General features: G+C 37.6%; 3 pseudogenes; 1 reads left to right on the forward strand and 2 right to left on the reverse strand.

The window, feature by feature from the left end:
* The first annotated feature begins 1146 nt into the window (after positions 1–1146).
* On the forward strand, positions 1147–11365 carry LOC120212843 (annotated as a pseudogene).
* LOC120212945 lies at positions 5184–8767 on the reverse strand (annotated as a pseudogene).
* LOC120212842 lies at positions 10155–12478 on the reverse strand (annotated as a pseudogene).
* Positions 12479–15647: the final 3169 nt, after the last annotated feature.

Below are 15647 nucleotides of genomic sequence, written 5' to 3' on the forward strand. Positions count from 1 at the left end.
TTTTGTAAGACACGTACAAGATACAAGCTCAAGCGTGAATATATTAGTACCATTAATTCATATTTGAGGAAATTTTTGGTTTCTTTGCGGTAGATATTTAGCAAAAACTGGCTTCTCCAGTTTTTTCTATAGAGGCTGTGGATATATGGGTAGGTAAGGTTAGATGTTGTTGGTGCTGCTGCCTGCTGTTGAGCCGAATGATTTAGATTGCATCAAGTGAAAGGGCAACATTTCCCAAGAAGGCACTCAACATCCATGGCCAAGTCAAAATGAGCCCTGGGGCTTTATGTTGGCCCTTCTATGGGCTTGGACCTAGTCGCAAGCGGCATCATGCATAGTTAGGGTTAAAGACACAAGACTGACATATAATAGACTAAACTTTTTAGTACACGTAGCATATGATTTTGAAAACTGACAAAATCAGAGTTAAATTTTTACATACTCATTGGAATTTAAATCGTGTAATTAATGTCAAGCAGTCAATGAGATTAATGCATGCTACTGAAATTGTACTCATTCCTAAGGTTCCCAATCCTGAAATGTTGACACAGTAATGCCAATCAACCTTTTCAATTTCTCCTACGAGGTTATTTCTAAGGTAATGGGGAGATCATTTCAGAGAACCAAACAGCTTTTGTCGTCAACAGGCAGATTCATGAAAATGTGATTATTGCTCAAGAGCTTTTCATTACCTGAAGCTTAGGAAGAAAGGGAAGAAAATTGAAGCTGCTGTTATGCTTGACATGATGAAGGCTTATTAGGTGCGAGTGGAGTTTCTTGGAGGTTGTGTTGCTGAAATTGGGTTTTGATAAATGCAGGATTGGGTGGATTCTGGAATGTGCAATAATAAATGGGATTTTTTCTATCAAAATGAAAAAGGATAATGAAAATGTTAAAACATTAATGTTTTAGGTAAAAAAAATATTTTAGGTCATTTTATCGGAAATATTTAAAAAATATAATAATATTTTTGATAATACATTTCTTTAATCATATTAAAACATTATAGCAGAATTTAATTGCTAAAAACAAATTAAAAATAATAAATAAAAGGGTTTTGCATTTTCCTTTAAAGAGATTCCTTTTGTTTCTTTTATTACTATAAACTCCCATCTCTAAAGAGATCGATCATAGAGAAAAGCGCGAAAGTCAGCAGAGGAGCGACGATTGGAGCAGTTAAATTGGCGCCCGCCACTTAGGATACTCACGAACAGCTTCTCGCTGGTTAGAAGTTGATCCAAGTAACGTCGATGGCGTTTAACGACTTTTTCGCTGGAGAAATAGCGGCGGAACTTCTAAACAATTATTCGCCATCTCACGCAAGTCCTGCCTCTGCAAATCCAGTGCGGACAATCTCATCACAAGCATCGAAGAACTCCTTCCCATCGTCAATGAAATCAAGTACTCCGGCGTCGAGCTCTCCGCCATCCGTCAATCTCAGCTCGACCGTTTCTCCGAGACTCTGCGTGGCGGCCTCGAATTGGCCCGCAAGGTCCTGGCCTCCGGCCGTTGGAACGTCTACAAGAACCTCCAGCTGGCCAGGAAGATGGAGAAGTTAGAGAACAGGTTTCGAGGTCGTTAGCGGGCCGATGCAGGCTCACTTGTTGGCCGACGTTCACCACATGCGGTTCGAAACGATGGAGCGGTTCGACCGGTTGGAAGGTCGGTTGGAGCAGAGGCTCAATTCGATGAAGATCGGAGCGGGGGTCGAAGAAGCGGTTAAGAGAATGGAAGTTGAAGAGGAGGCTAGTTTGGGAATTATCGGTGGAGTCGGCTTGGATTTAGGGAAAAGTAAGGTGAAAAGATGATAATTGGAAGAGATGATTTAAACGTTGCTGGAATTTGGGGTATCGGAGGATCAGGGAAAACTACGTTGGCCAATGAATTTGTAATAATCAAGTTCGAAGTAAGTTTTTTCCTTGATGTAAGTAATTGATCAAATAAGGTTTGTCGACTTTTTTCTGTTGATAATGGCCGATTATGGTAGAACTAATTGCCTCTGTTTTCATTTTTTTAAGGTCACTTCAACGACAGAATTTTGTTTTTAACTGTATCACAATCACCGGATGTGCAACAGTTAAGGGCAAGAATATGGGGATTTCTTACAGGAAACGAGGCCATGGGTTACACCAGTAACATGTTTGTTCCACAAGGGAAGTTACAGTGTGAGTGGGGAAGTGGACCGCGAACTCTGGTGTTTTGGACGATGTCTGGTCCCTTTCCGTGCTTGAACAACTTATATTTAGGATCCCTACATATAAAACTCTGGTCGTTTCAAGATTTAAGTTCCCAGCAAATGTCAATGAAGTTTATAAAGTAGAGTTGTTGAGGGAAGATGAATCAATGTCCCTGTTTTGTCACTCTGCTTTCGGGCAAACATTCATCCCCCCTACCGCCAATGAGACTTTGGTCAAGCAGGTAACCAATTAACTTCAAGGATTAATTAATGTTCTTTATTTCGTTGATCTTTTTTTTTTCTTTGCTAATGGTTGTTAAATTCTGGATTTGATAGATTGTAATGAATGTAAAGGACTTCCTCTGGCACTTAAAGTAATCGGAGCTTCGCTGCGAGACCAACCTGAAATGTATTGGGCTAGTGCTAAGAAAAGGTTATTGCGAGGAGAACCGATATGCGAGTCCCATGAAAACAAGCTGCTGGAGCGGATGGCAATAAGCGTGGAATACTTGAACAAGAAGGTTAAGGAATGTTTCTTGGATTTGGGATCATTTCCAGAAGATAAGAAAATTCCCCTCGATGTTCTCATTAATATGTGGGTTGAGATACATGACATTGATGAGAGGAAGCTTTTGCCATTCTTGTTGAGCTTGCCGATAAGAACCTTCTCACTTTGGTGAAAGACGCACGGTATGTTGCTTGAAATTTCTTTGTTTCTGAAGCAATAACTTGGGTTGGTTTTAGTTAGTAGTCGATGTACCTGATTTTTGTTTTCTGAATGAATTGTGCAGGGTTGGGGATTCATACAGTAGTTTTATGACATCTGTGTTACTCAACACGATGTGCTGAGAGACCTTGCTCTTCATCTAAGCAATCGTGGGGAAGTGAATGAGCGGAAGCAGTGCTTATGCCAGAAGAGATGCAGAACTCCCGAGAGAATGGGAAAGAAACACAGATCAACCGTTCAATGCTCAGATAGTTTCAGTTCATACAGGTATCATGATAGACTAGTCTCTGTTGCTTTGCATTAAATAAGATTGCCTAATTACCTTCACCTAAACCATAGCTTGCATGGTATTTCTATTGGAAAACATGTTGTCCTACTGTGTTTTTGCTCGTTAATTTGAAATTTAATCACTTGACAGGAGAAATGAGGGAAATGGACTGGTTTCGCATGGAGTTCCCAAGGCTGAAGTACTCGTACTGAATTTTTCCTCCATGAATACTTCTTGCCTCCTTTCATAGATGACATGCCCAAGCTTAGGGCACTCATTGTCATCAACTATGGTACAACAGAGGCGATACTTCATAATTTTTCAGTCTTCACCAACCTGGCAAATTTGAGGAGCCTATGGCTTGAAAAAGTATGGGTTCCTCAATTGACCAACCCCACTGTTCCCCTGAAGAACTTGCAGAAACTATCTATGGTTCTTTGCAAGGTTAATAACAGCTTTAATTCATCAGTGGACCTGCCCTGATCTTCCCTCATTTATCGGAACTCATAATGGATCATTGCGATGATTAATTAACTTGCCAGGGAGCATTTGTGAGGTGAATTCACTCCAGAGCTTGAGCATAACCAACTGCCATCGAATATGAGAAATGCCTTCCAATTTGGGTATGCTCAAGAAACTACAGATACTTAGGTTGTACGCTTGTCCGGAGCTAAAGATGCTCCCCCAGCATTGGCGAGCTTAATGGGTTAAAATACCTTGATATTTCACAGTGCGTTAACTTGAGGTGTCTACCTAGGGAAATCGGTAAATTAGGAAGCCTGGAAAAGATAGACATGAGGGAATGCTCACAGATTATGAGACTACCAACACAAACCGCCTTATCAAACTTGAAGTCGCTGCGGCGAGTTATATGCGACGATGAAGTTTCTTGGCAGTGGAGATACCTGGAGAAGGCCATGCCAGACCTTTATGTTCAAGTTGCAGAGAAATGGTACAGTCTGGACTGGCTTGATGGCTGAAAGTAACAACTGATGCATATGTCACGGGCTAGAAACTTGGGTCCGAGACATTGGTGTAAGCGTCCGACCAAGAGGTTCAATACTGAGATCGGGCTTACCGGACCACCCAGACTTAGCCAATTCTTGGAGAATGCTTAACAAGTCCGTGAAGGATCTATTCCGAGGCGTCCGAGAGGAGCGACGAGGGCGATGGGGGGCAGTGTTGTCGAGGCTCATGGATTCGAACCGAGACATGTGAGCAGATATCTGTAAGAGAATTATACAGACTATTGGGCTTGCCCAGAACCATCAGATCTGGTCCGTTCCTTGGAGGATTCTAGAAGGATAATGTTAGGTGGGATTTCCTTGATTTAAGGGATTGGGTTAGGTGGGAATCAATCCTAGCCCTTCATGTAAACGATCTTAGCCATCGATTGAGAGGGAGCTCCCTATAAATAGAGAGCTCTCCTCCTCATTTGGAAGCACCCAATTTCATTCTTCTCTTTGTGAGAGAGTAATAAAGCTCTGAGGCATTTGCTCTATTCTTTCTGAGTTCTTAGTTCTTTGTTCTTGTTGCCTATCTCGGTGGCCAGGAGTAGGCACTCGTTAGCACTTCCACACGATAGTCCGGCCTTGTCGACATTCTAAAGCTTCCGCAATCCGAAGCCTTGAGGGCTTGGTTCCAACCTTTGGAGTTTGCACACTCACTTAGCTTGGGTAAGGCTTACTTAGTCGCCGGGAAGACCGAGGAGCGTCTAAAGCGTCTAAGGCCGCACGACCCGTCAGACCTTGACTCTGATATTCCGACGGTGTGAGGCGTCGAAGTTCTGGGGGCGTGACAAGTGGTATCAGAGCGAGTCGTTGTGGGCAAGCAACGATCGTTTCAACCGTGTTTTGGTGGAAGGTGTGAAACCGGGTAAGTTCTGTTTACTTACTGTTCGTTCAATTTAAATGATAATTGAAATGAGGCACAAGAGAAGAGGAGTTTCCGCACGCAAAGGCCAGGTGAGCCATGGTGGGAAACAAGAGGAGAGTCCGAGGGGCTCAAGAGCATCATCGGTGTCCAAGCATGAGGATGCCGTGACGAGTTCGCAAAGAATGCTCGAGGCAACAATAGCACACCAAGGGATATTGAGGAATTGACAGCCCGAGGAACAGAGAGACACCCAAAACAAGATGTTTCTCATGGAATTATGTTTGCAAACTGTATGAATGTGATCCCAGAAGAAGCTGCATCACGATGGAAGAGAGGGACAAAAACTCCCGGTTATAGGAAGAATAGGATATCGGAAACAGAAACTATCACGACTACAGAGTACAAAGTCACTCACCAACAATGCCCAATAAAATGCAGTATATGGCAGCAAATATTGGCAATGGAATGGAGGCAAAAAATGCACCAAATTTCCCTGAAAGAATGCAAGGTAACATAATCAAATAGAACAATTGAGCATGATAATATAGGGTAAATTTTCAATGAGAAAGTACAAAAAAAAAACAAACCAAATATGGGAGAAAAATATCATGAAAGCAGTTGAAATTTGCACAACCCTTCTGCTTCCTATATGCGTAAGCCCAAGAAGGCCAACATTCTCACTGCAACATCAATTTGATCAGACGCTGAAACAAGTTTATAAAGTATAGTGCTATCTATTATGGATTTTACGGTTCATGACTACTCTATATAGAATGGAACTTCTTTTTAAAAACAAGACTACCGTACACGGATGCAGTAGTACCAACAAGAGAACCGAAAAGCCCTTCAAGCAGCATACCAATGCCCTGGCATTTAGAAGCAAGATGACTAAGCTTTCCCCAATGACAAAATCTTATAATGTGGTTCAGGACTGTAGTTTTATTATTTTTAGGGAAATCACGGACGAATAAGTTTCAGAAACCAATTCACAAGAATCTAGGAAATGACCTGTAAGCCAATACTTCTGCTGAGTACATGTGCTGGAGGGGCAGTGGCACCAGAAAGCCGAGCTGCTGCAAAAAATGTTCCGGTTGACTGCATTGAAAGTCATAGAAAGATAAGTTACTGAACCTCAGCAGAAAAATAAAATAAGTGCAGCCTTACAAAATAAAAATACCAAATAGATTTGAAGTCATTCAAGATTGTGACTAAACCTCAGCAGATGAAACAAGTGCAGCACCTATCATCCCAAACACATGACTAGCCCTGAATATTGGCGTACCCCACTGAAATGGTATGGGATTTTGATCCTGGAAGCAGTGACATAAAATAATGAGTCACAAAAAGAGAGAATACAACACGCAGGGCAGCACATCAGGGGCATACCAAGGAGCAGAAGACATCAGGTATGATCGATCTGTGCGGCAACTTTGTTTAGTGGCAGTCTTAACATTGTTGTAAGCACCCGACCCAGTGAGGATAGCAGCAAAAGTCCATATAATTCCAATGCAGAAAAGCAAAGCAAACCTCTCAAGTATTAGATGGGCTCTTGAATGGATGCGCTTCAGGTACTGTAGCAAACAATTAGTCCTTGTCAAGTTAATAAAGAATCATGTCAGCATAAGACGCTGCACTCAGTATAGCTTATATACCTGTTGGGAAATAACCAGTAGAATGAGCATAGGCAGGCCAATTTCCACACAGTTACCTAGCTGTATCATGATTTAATTGCATTAAGGAGCAGATTAAATCAGCATATTATCATTATTGATCAAACACAAAAGCACTCGGAGAGAATTACCAATGGGAAGCCTCTTGCAAACAGACCAAGACCAACGAGACAAACCACTGGCACCACGACTATGGGACTAAATAATCTAGAGAAATGGAGGATGAAGAGAAAATGTGTACAAAATTAGCAGCCAAAACTTAATGTTTGCTGATCAAAAGATCTCAAACATAATTAAGAAGCAGGTAACCAGTTGTAAGACAAAAATAAAATAGGTTGTATAAACTGATAGTCAAACAGCATTCACCATTACCTTGTCAGCTCCCCCCATGCCCGGCCATACCCAAGGATGATGTTGACAAAGGAAGAAACTATCATTGATCCTTGAATGGTTCTCATACTATGAATAAACCGCTGCAAGCAAGCACCCGGATCATAATCATTAAGCAATAATGGTCATAAGCTAAGAATGTGAAAGAGATAATAGGAAGAAAACAATGAGAAAATCTATTGAGAATGTACACCAGATATATACTACCCCTGAACACCAAGAATGACGTATCTTATAACCTATAAAATAGCATTGTGATTTGGGAGGTGACTGAGATATAATCAGATTGGGAAAAATAGTACACACAAACTCGAACCATTTCTCGTAAGGAAACTAGAGAAAACATAATTAAGTTCAAGTCGGAGAGGCAAAAGAATGTCTCCTGCATAGCAGGCGTGAAATCAAGAAGCATTCATTTGCTTCATCAGTTACTGTGCTCAAGTCAGGAGTCAGGACCATTCACAATATCCATAACCTTAGTATATAAATCTATAACCTATAAAACCTAAAAACAAATTTTATATTATATTTACCTATTGATTTAAGAATAACCCGACTTAATTACAGCACAAAAGACTATAATGCACAAGTTCCTTTCCATTACTTTTGCTTATATCTTACTAAAGTTTACATACATCATGCGGAGTTGCAAAGGCTTCATCATTGTAATCATTGATGATCGAAAGCAATGGTAAGGTGTATGCAAAAGATGCACCCATCACTGTGGGAAGCCTTGAGCCAACAAGCGTTTGAAGCAGAGTATTAATGCCAGACATAAACAGCAACACTTGAATAACTCGGGCTTTCACCCTGTACATGAAAACAGGGGATTCAAAATTGAGATTTAAGAAAGCATCATATTCATAAAAAAGAAATTATTATGCTGAGACTATCAAAGCTGGCCACGAAACATACATGATCCCCACCCATCCGAGGCACGATATTACTTGCAATTAAGACCGTAGTTCCGAGATTCACGATGTAGTGTTGGAAAGCCAGTAAAAGAGCTTGAGCTGTTAAACAAGTTGATTCTCTGAGATTAGATGCTAAGTATTCCAGATTGCATCCTAAAAAAGGCTTCACTTTCATGAAATCAAAAGTGGTTACCCTGGCCAATTATTCAGCGACTAAATGCAAACTACATATTCATCCTAAATAAGGTGAAAAGGGTATTAAAAGGTACAAAATAATATGAGCAGATGAAAACAAAGAGAATCAGAACAAAAGATACATAGTCGTCCAGTTCTTAAAGAATCTAACGAAAACCCATATCAAAAGGGGGGAAAATTCAAAACTATTAACAAAGCACTTTTATAAAAGAAGAATCCTAGGCAGATCCCTTTTATCTTTTAACTTCAACAAGAACAATACAAGCATTGAAGCGAAATGAAAACATTAACTACAACAACTAAAAAGGAATCAAGTGTAACACAAAATTTTCAGCTTTAGTCAGCTTTCTAATCAAACTAAAGGGTAAATATTTGATCACAGAAGGGAGCGAAACTGACGCCAAGAAGGATTGGAGTTGATGCAGTATTGAAGCTGATGGAGTTGCTCAGCAGGTGTGTCCAAGTAGGTCCCCTTGAAAGGGCAAGATTCGGTGGTGCTGCCGCTTGCGGTGGCGGTGCGTGGTGATGGTGGTTCTCTGATTCACCCATCTTCTCCCTGTTTGATTTTCAATCTTTTCCACTTGAAACGGAGTATGTAATTGATTTTTCAGATTCCTAAAAGTAATAATAAAAGCATGGAAGTAAGTTCCAAGTAAGTATTGTGTTCTGTTATCTTCCTCGTTCAGTGACAATGAATCACCGACGCAAAATAAAATATAATATAATAAGCAAATGGGAAAGCATAAAAATGATTAAATAAATCAACTTTGTTCAAGTTCTGCTCATTTTCTACAATTTTTCATTGAAACACGAAAACCTTGAAATTGTTAAAGGCGGCTACGTCTAATCTACTTTAACCTAATCTAATCCAATGCAAATCTGTTAGATATATCTCGTAAACTAGTTAGAGGATAGATGTTAGAGCACAGTGAGCGAAACGAATTTGTTAAAGTATAAGGTTTTTAATCTTGAGGTCATGGGATCGAGTTTCACGGAGGGTATTTCATAATTCGGAGATCTTTTTCAAAATCTACTCTTAACCTGGTGTTGGAGGTAATCTACTATCTTACCTCCCTTTATCTCATACATATAAAAAAAGGGACATTTATTTTTTTTAATTTTAGATTATTACTAATAAAAAAGAGGATAATCGCTCATCACCCTCAATGACATAAATACATTATCAAATCTCGTTACATTTTATATTTATTTTATTATTTATTGATTTCCTAAGCTAATTAACCTGTTTTTACAACAAAATCGTAAGTTAAATGTTCTTTGTTTTTATTAAAAAAATAATGGTTAAATGTCATCAATCAAAAGCTTTATAATCCATTGATATGGAATCAAATAGCAGGATCCCAACCCACTGAAACCAGCCTTTTAACTTTGGAGTAAGTCTACTTTATCTCTCATAAAATTAAGGATAAAGTACGTGGGTAGTATTCTATGTTTAGGATCTGAACGACTTTAGTCACTAAATTAAAAATTAAGAGAAAATGACTTTTAACGTTATCGATTCGTTCGATTTTAGAGTCATCTATTAGTTTTCGTTAACTCCTTTTGCTTAAGTCCCTTTTTGTTTAGTTCCCTAACATGGTTGAAGGGATTAAAATTGAACGAGAGTTAACGATTGAGAGATTAAAATTAAACAGGGTTAACAATTGAGGGACTAAAATCGAATAGATCAATAATGTAAAATGACTAAAATCGAACAAATGAATAACGCTAAAGACCATTCTCCCTTAATTTTTAAATTAGTAACCAAAGTCAGTCAAACCAAAACCATATACATAGTTTACCCTAAAATTAATTCCATTGTTTACTTTCTTGCACAACATGAAAAGGAATGCCATTAAACTCAGTTTTATTCTCACTCAATAATCACACGTTCCAAGCTATTTAATGGGTTACCTCAATCTTTTCAGAACTCAACATGTCAAAAACCAAGAGACGTTATTTGTTTCCCATGTGATTTATTACATATAGTAGTGAAGTAGTCAAACATAGGTTGAACAACTAAGAAAAATTACAAAAATAAAGGCAACAACAAAGCATAATTTTACATTGGTCAAAACACACACCATTCCAGTAACATGTCTGATTTATTAGTTTTCAAGAGGATTAAGGACATTCCCAATGAAGAGGACAACTCCAGTCACATCTTCCCTGACCAGGAAAAGGAACGGATGGTCAGCCACAAAGTCTATTGGATCTGGAATAAACAGAGACTTGAGTTTATGACAGCCGAGTAGCAGCAGCAGCTTCTGTCCCTTCTTCGTTAACTTCTATAAAAGACTTGTGGAATATGCTTGAAACATACAGGTTCTGACCCTCCGGCGAATCAACCATCTCCGACAAACCTCCTTTACCGGAGAAAGGCAATTCAAGCCCTAATCTTTTCAGAACTTCAGAAGCTTCGAGTCCAAATGAAATCTTGAATCTTGGGATCCTGAATTCACCCACTTCAGCTGGTTGAGAAGGAAGGTGGTGTTCTAAGAAGCCAGATCCAGAACTCACTTTATCTACTAAAGCTGGCAGACCGTCTTTTGCATCTGGAGAAGAAATACATGGAGAAACGACGCTTATCTTCACCTTGTTTATGGAATCCCTAGGACTTTGAAACCGTCATAGGCACTAACAATTTGCTTCTTTTTGCTAGTCATAAAAGGCACCTTAACGGAGTTGCCATTTACAAGTTGGAAGTCATAGTCTTTTGTTTTTGATGCATCGAATGCTTCATTCCAAGCTCCTTTGAAATAGAGTGCATTAGCAAATATAAACCTTGTTGAAGCATCAACTGATCCTGGAGGAAGAACTTCTTTAATAAGACCACTAGTCTCCTTCTCAGCCCACGAATTCACTTCACCAGCCACTTGAACAGCCTTCAAACAAATAGACCAACAACATGAAAATTAAAACAAAAATGGCAAGCAGGTGATGTGAATATAATACATAAAGTATAAAGATATCATTCATGTGTTATTGTCTAATGGTACTGGAAATATTCATACACTTTCTTCCGATATTTAGCTTGTACTTGATTATCATTAGTTTATCAAGTTTCAGTTGAACGAGGCAACATCAAGTAGGAAACAAACCATCATGCATTAAAGTAGCCCTAGATTTGTATCCCCTGGAAATGTGCAAGAGTGCTTATGATCAACGGAGAACCCACTTGCTTCCAAAAGTCATAGAGCTAAGGAAGATAAATTGGAGGTAAAATAGATGGTGACATATGCTCCAAATCTTGCAGTAAATTTGGCCAAAGATCTAAGTACAAAACTCAAGGAAGGCCATGTTTGATCTTAACTTCTCATCAGCTATGGTGATTGTAATTTTTGCACAAAAAGTGCATTGGATAGTTGTTAGATGTCTTTTTAAATAGCTGCTACATGTGAAGTCGCTAGCTCAGGTGAATATGTTCCGAGTAAGTTCACCATTTCTTTAGTCTTCACCATCTGCTAAAACATACTGCTAGGGGGAATTTCTCAATTTCATACTCTGATTAAATTGCAGTTTCATTGAAGCTTGCTGTTACTAAATGTTTGATGGTAACAAAGGAAAAATGACCATAATCTGACACATTATTAACATAAATACATTATATGTGAATATAACTACTCTATTGATGCCAGAAAGCCAACATAGCTATCAATATTCCAACTTACTCATTCCGACACCATTTCTATTCATTCAATAAGCAAGTATAATATAAAAGGAAATAAATTACCTTGTTTTGGAAATCGACTAGATTAGAAGCAGCCTTGTACACATTATCCACAACCTGTTTGAAAGAAGACCTGAGAGGGAGCGACTTGTCGAGCCAAACACCGTTGGCAAATGACAAGCGGGGCCCACCTGCGGGGCTTCCGTCGGCTGAGACAACGGAAACGAGCTCGGAGGAGAAGGAGTTGAGTTGGTCACTGGATTCTGACTTGAGGAAAGAGAGGAGCTGGTCGAGGGTGGAAGCCTTACTGCCAGCTGCGATCATGCTAAGCACAACGTGGATCGACAGCGGCGAGAACACCAGGTTCGAGCCCTTGGCTTCAGCTTGGAGAACGTTCTTGGTCAGGTTGAAAGCGACGTCGGTTTGATTTCTGATCGATTGACGGAGATCCATCGCCGGAATGTGAAGCTGTAAACAAAACTTGAAGATGAAGAGAATAGGCTTTTGCTTTGATTGATTCGAGCGATTCAAAGGACCAACAAGGACGGTGATTTAAAGGAGGAATAAATTAGAAACCGTTTAGAAGTGAGGTTGGAACGGATATGACCCTAAAATATCTAATAGAATTTTATGTTTTAAAATGAAATTCAAAACATTAAAATTTATTATAAACTGTTTGCAAGCCTTCATATTTATAAAATTTATGAGTGTTTTTTTAATTTAAACCCAGGAAATAATTTGTATACTTGATAAAAGTTTATTAAAAACATATTTTAAAAATGAATATTTCGATTTAAAATATTAATTTATTATTAATTAAACTAAAAAATTTAAATTTAAATATTCTTAAATTCTTATTAGATTATAGATTGTGTAGAAAATCATTTTAAAAATAATAATTTAGTGTCAACATCTCATTAATCTGGTAGGATGCGACACTACATTCATTATGGAATGTCAGAAATTTGAATCTTAAACTGGGTTTGAAAGGTCTTCCTTGCCTTTATAGTACCCAATCGAAATAAGATGATTCGAGATTTTTTGAATGTTTAGTGGGCAGATAGAGATTAATTTATTTTTACAGAAATTATTTCTTTAAAAGTATTTTCTTATAAAAATTACAGGGCTTGAAAAATCATATAAATTATTATATATAATGCAAAATTTTCATTTTGCTATGGGAAAATGAACCCATAATCTCAATACTCCTAAATAGATAAAGTAAAACATGATATTACATATCAAATAACAAGATGAACATGTAAAGAGTTATATAAATAAATAAATAAATAAATAAATAAATAAATAATTTATATAAATATTAGATATATTATAATATAATAATAATAAAATAAATATTGTGTATACATTCCATTTGTAAGAAATGTTAGAATTATTCGTAAACGACGTCGTTTAAGGGGTTACAGACATGATACAAATGTGCAATATTATCTTTAAGATGTTGGTACACCACATTTTTTTAGTTAGGTGGAGATATGACGATATCCAGAACTAGGGCTGTAAATGAGACGAGACAGATCGCGAGCTACTCGAGATTGACTCGATCAAAGCTCGATAAATACTTGGATCGAATGGACTCGACTCGAGCTCGAGCTCGACTCGAGTTCTTAACGAGCCGAAACGAGCTACTCGATATTCGACTCGAAAAGCTCGTGAGCAGCTCGAAAATATAATATATTAAGATTTTATTTTTTTAGAAATAAATTATTAATAATATTAATATTTATGTATTGATTTTTTTATAAAAAAAAATACAATAAGATTTCTTGTATTTAAGGTTCATGTTCGAGTTTGAGTTTGAGGCTTCAATCGAGTTAAGTTTAATAATTTTTTTTCATTTCGAGCCTTTTCGAGCTGCTCACGAGCTTCAGTTTCGGATTTCGAGTTCGAGTCGAGCTTGAAAATTTTAAGCTCGCGAGTTTTTGAGTCGAGCTCGACTCGGCTCGTTTACACCCCTACCCAAAAACTGGCTTAGGAATTAAGCAAAGAGTGTTGACTTTTGACTTTTTCACTGGATCTTAAGACCCTTTTGATAACTCTCATTGGGCCCGCGTACTTGATTTGCTTAGGAATTAAGCGAAACAGTTGACTTTGACCATTTTGAATTTAAAGGCCCATCGGGCTCAAATCCATTTTTTTCCAAGTTTCTTGGTAAAGAAACAAGCACGTTGACTTGACGGACAAATCTATAGTTTAGTTGAGTATCTCTTCAATCCTTATCATATAATTAAAATATTATATTTAGGGTTATTTAAAATTCATTTACGAGTGAATAAGCTTATTTGGCCGGTTGAATTATCTTTGTTCTCTTCTGTCCCTTTAGGTAATGGGTTTTAGATCTACTAATAGGAGTGTGCAAAAATACTTGATCCGGTCGACCCATCGACCTGAACCTAAAAATTGGATAATTTTTTTAAAAAATTACCTGCCGGATCGGGCCGGGTAAAAAATTAAATTTTTCCAGGTACCCGGTCACCCGAATACCCAGTTAGGGATTTTTTATATATAAAATAATATTATATATTTAGCTATGAATTTTTATGTTTTATTTATATTATGGATTATTAGATTTTGTATTTCAAACTTTTAAATTTTATGTTTGGATGTTGGACTATGTAATTCGAAGTTTCGAACATTTAAATTATTGTGTGTGCTTTTTTAATTAATAATTTGAAAATAAAATAAAAAAATTGGGTATTCGAGTGCCCGAAATATAGGTACCCAAAAAATCTGGGTACCTGATATCATACGGGTCGGGACACGGACCGAGAAATTAATTATCCGAATATCTTGATACCCAGTACTTTGAGTACCCAAAAATTGGGTACCTGGATTTGCACTCCCCTACCTACTAAGATCATTTATCTTTCTTCTCTTAGAGTCTCTATTTATTTCTCTTCTAAATAAGATTATGATTAAATATAAAATTTATCAAAATTTTGTTTGAGTTTTGAAAAATGTTTAACATTATTGTTAGGGAACATTCGAGTGTTAAAGCACAAGACATAAGGTTTGAACTCGTATCCTTGTATATAGATGAACTTTTTATGAGTAAATGTGATACCACTTGAATTAGTTACACACTCTAAACCTCACACAGTGACACGCACGTTCTTTAATAGGGTTGTAAACAAGTGGAGTAGAGTTCGAGTATTACTAAGCTTGATTCGACTCGAAAATTCACGAGTTTAAAATTTTCAAGTTCGACTCGAACATGAAACAATGAATTGAAGCTCGTTAAAGTTCAAAAAAGCTCAAAATGAAAAAAATCTTAAACTTAACTCGATTGAAGCTAAAACTCAAACTCGGACCTAAACCTTAAATACATGAAAATTTTATCTGCATTTTTTAAAAAATCAACGCATAGATGTTAATATATTATATTTTCGAGTTTCTTGCGAGTTTTTCGAGTCGAGTATCAAGTAGCTCGTTTCGGCTCGTTAAGAACTCGAGTCGAGCATTTATCGAACTTTGACCGAGTCGGTCTCGAGTAGCTCACGATATGTCTATCTCATTTAAGGCCCTACACTCAACGTGTTCCTCATGAAAATAAAATCCTTTTAAGGACAAATATCAAATATATTTCAGAACAGTCAAAAGTATTCTGAAACAAACATCACTCTTAACGTTCTATTCAAAAGCACATCTCGCTCTCGTAAGACAGTTCTGACAAATTTTAATATTACCATAAACGGTTTGTTATTTTAACATTTACTCTAACATCATGCTTTAGTTTTATGG

The sequence above is a fragment of the Hibiscus syriacus genome, unplaced genomic scaffold, assembly GCF_006381635.1.
Source record: "Hibiscus syriacus cultivar Baekdansim isolate YM2019G1 unplaced genomic scaffold, ASM638163v2 tig00110017_pilon, whole genome shotgun sequence".
Classification (NCBI taxonomy): domain Eukaryota; kingdom Viridiplantae; phylum Streptophyta; class Magnoliopsida; order Malvales; family Malvaceae; genus Hibiscus; species Hibiscus syriacus.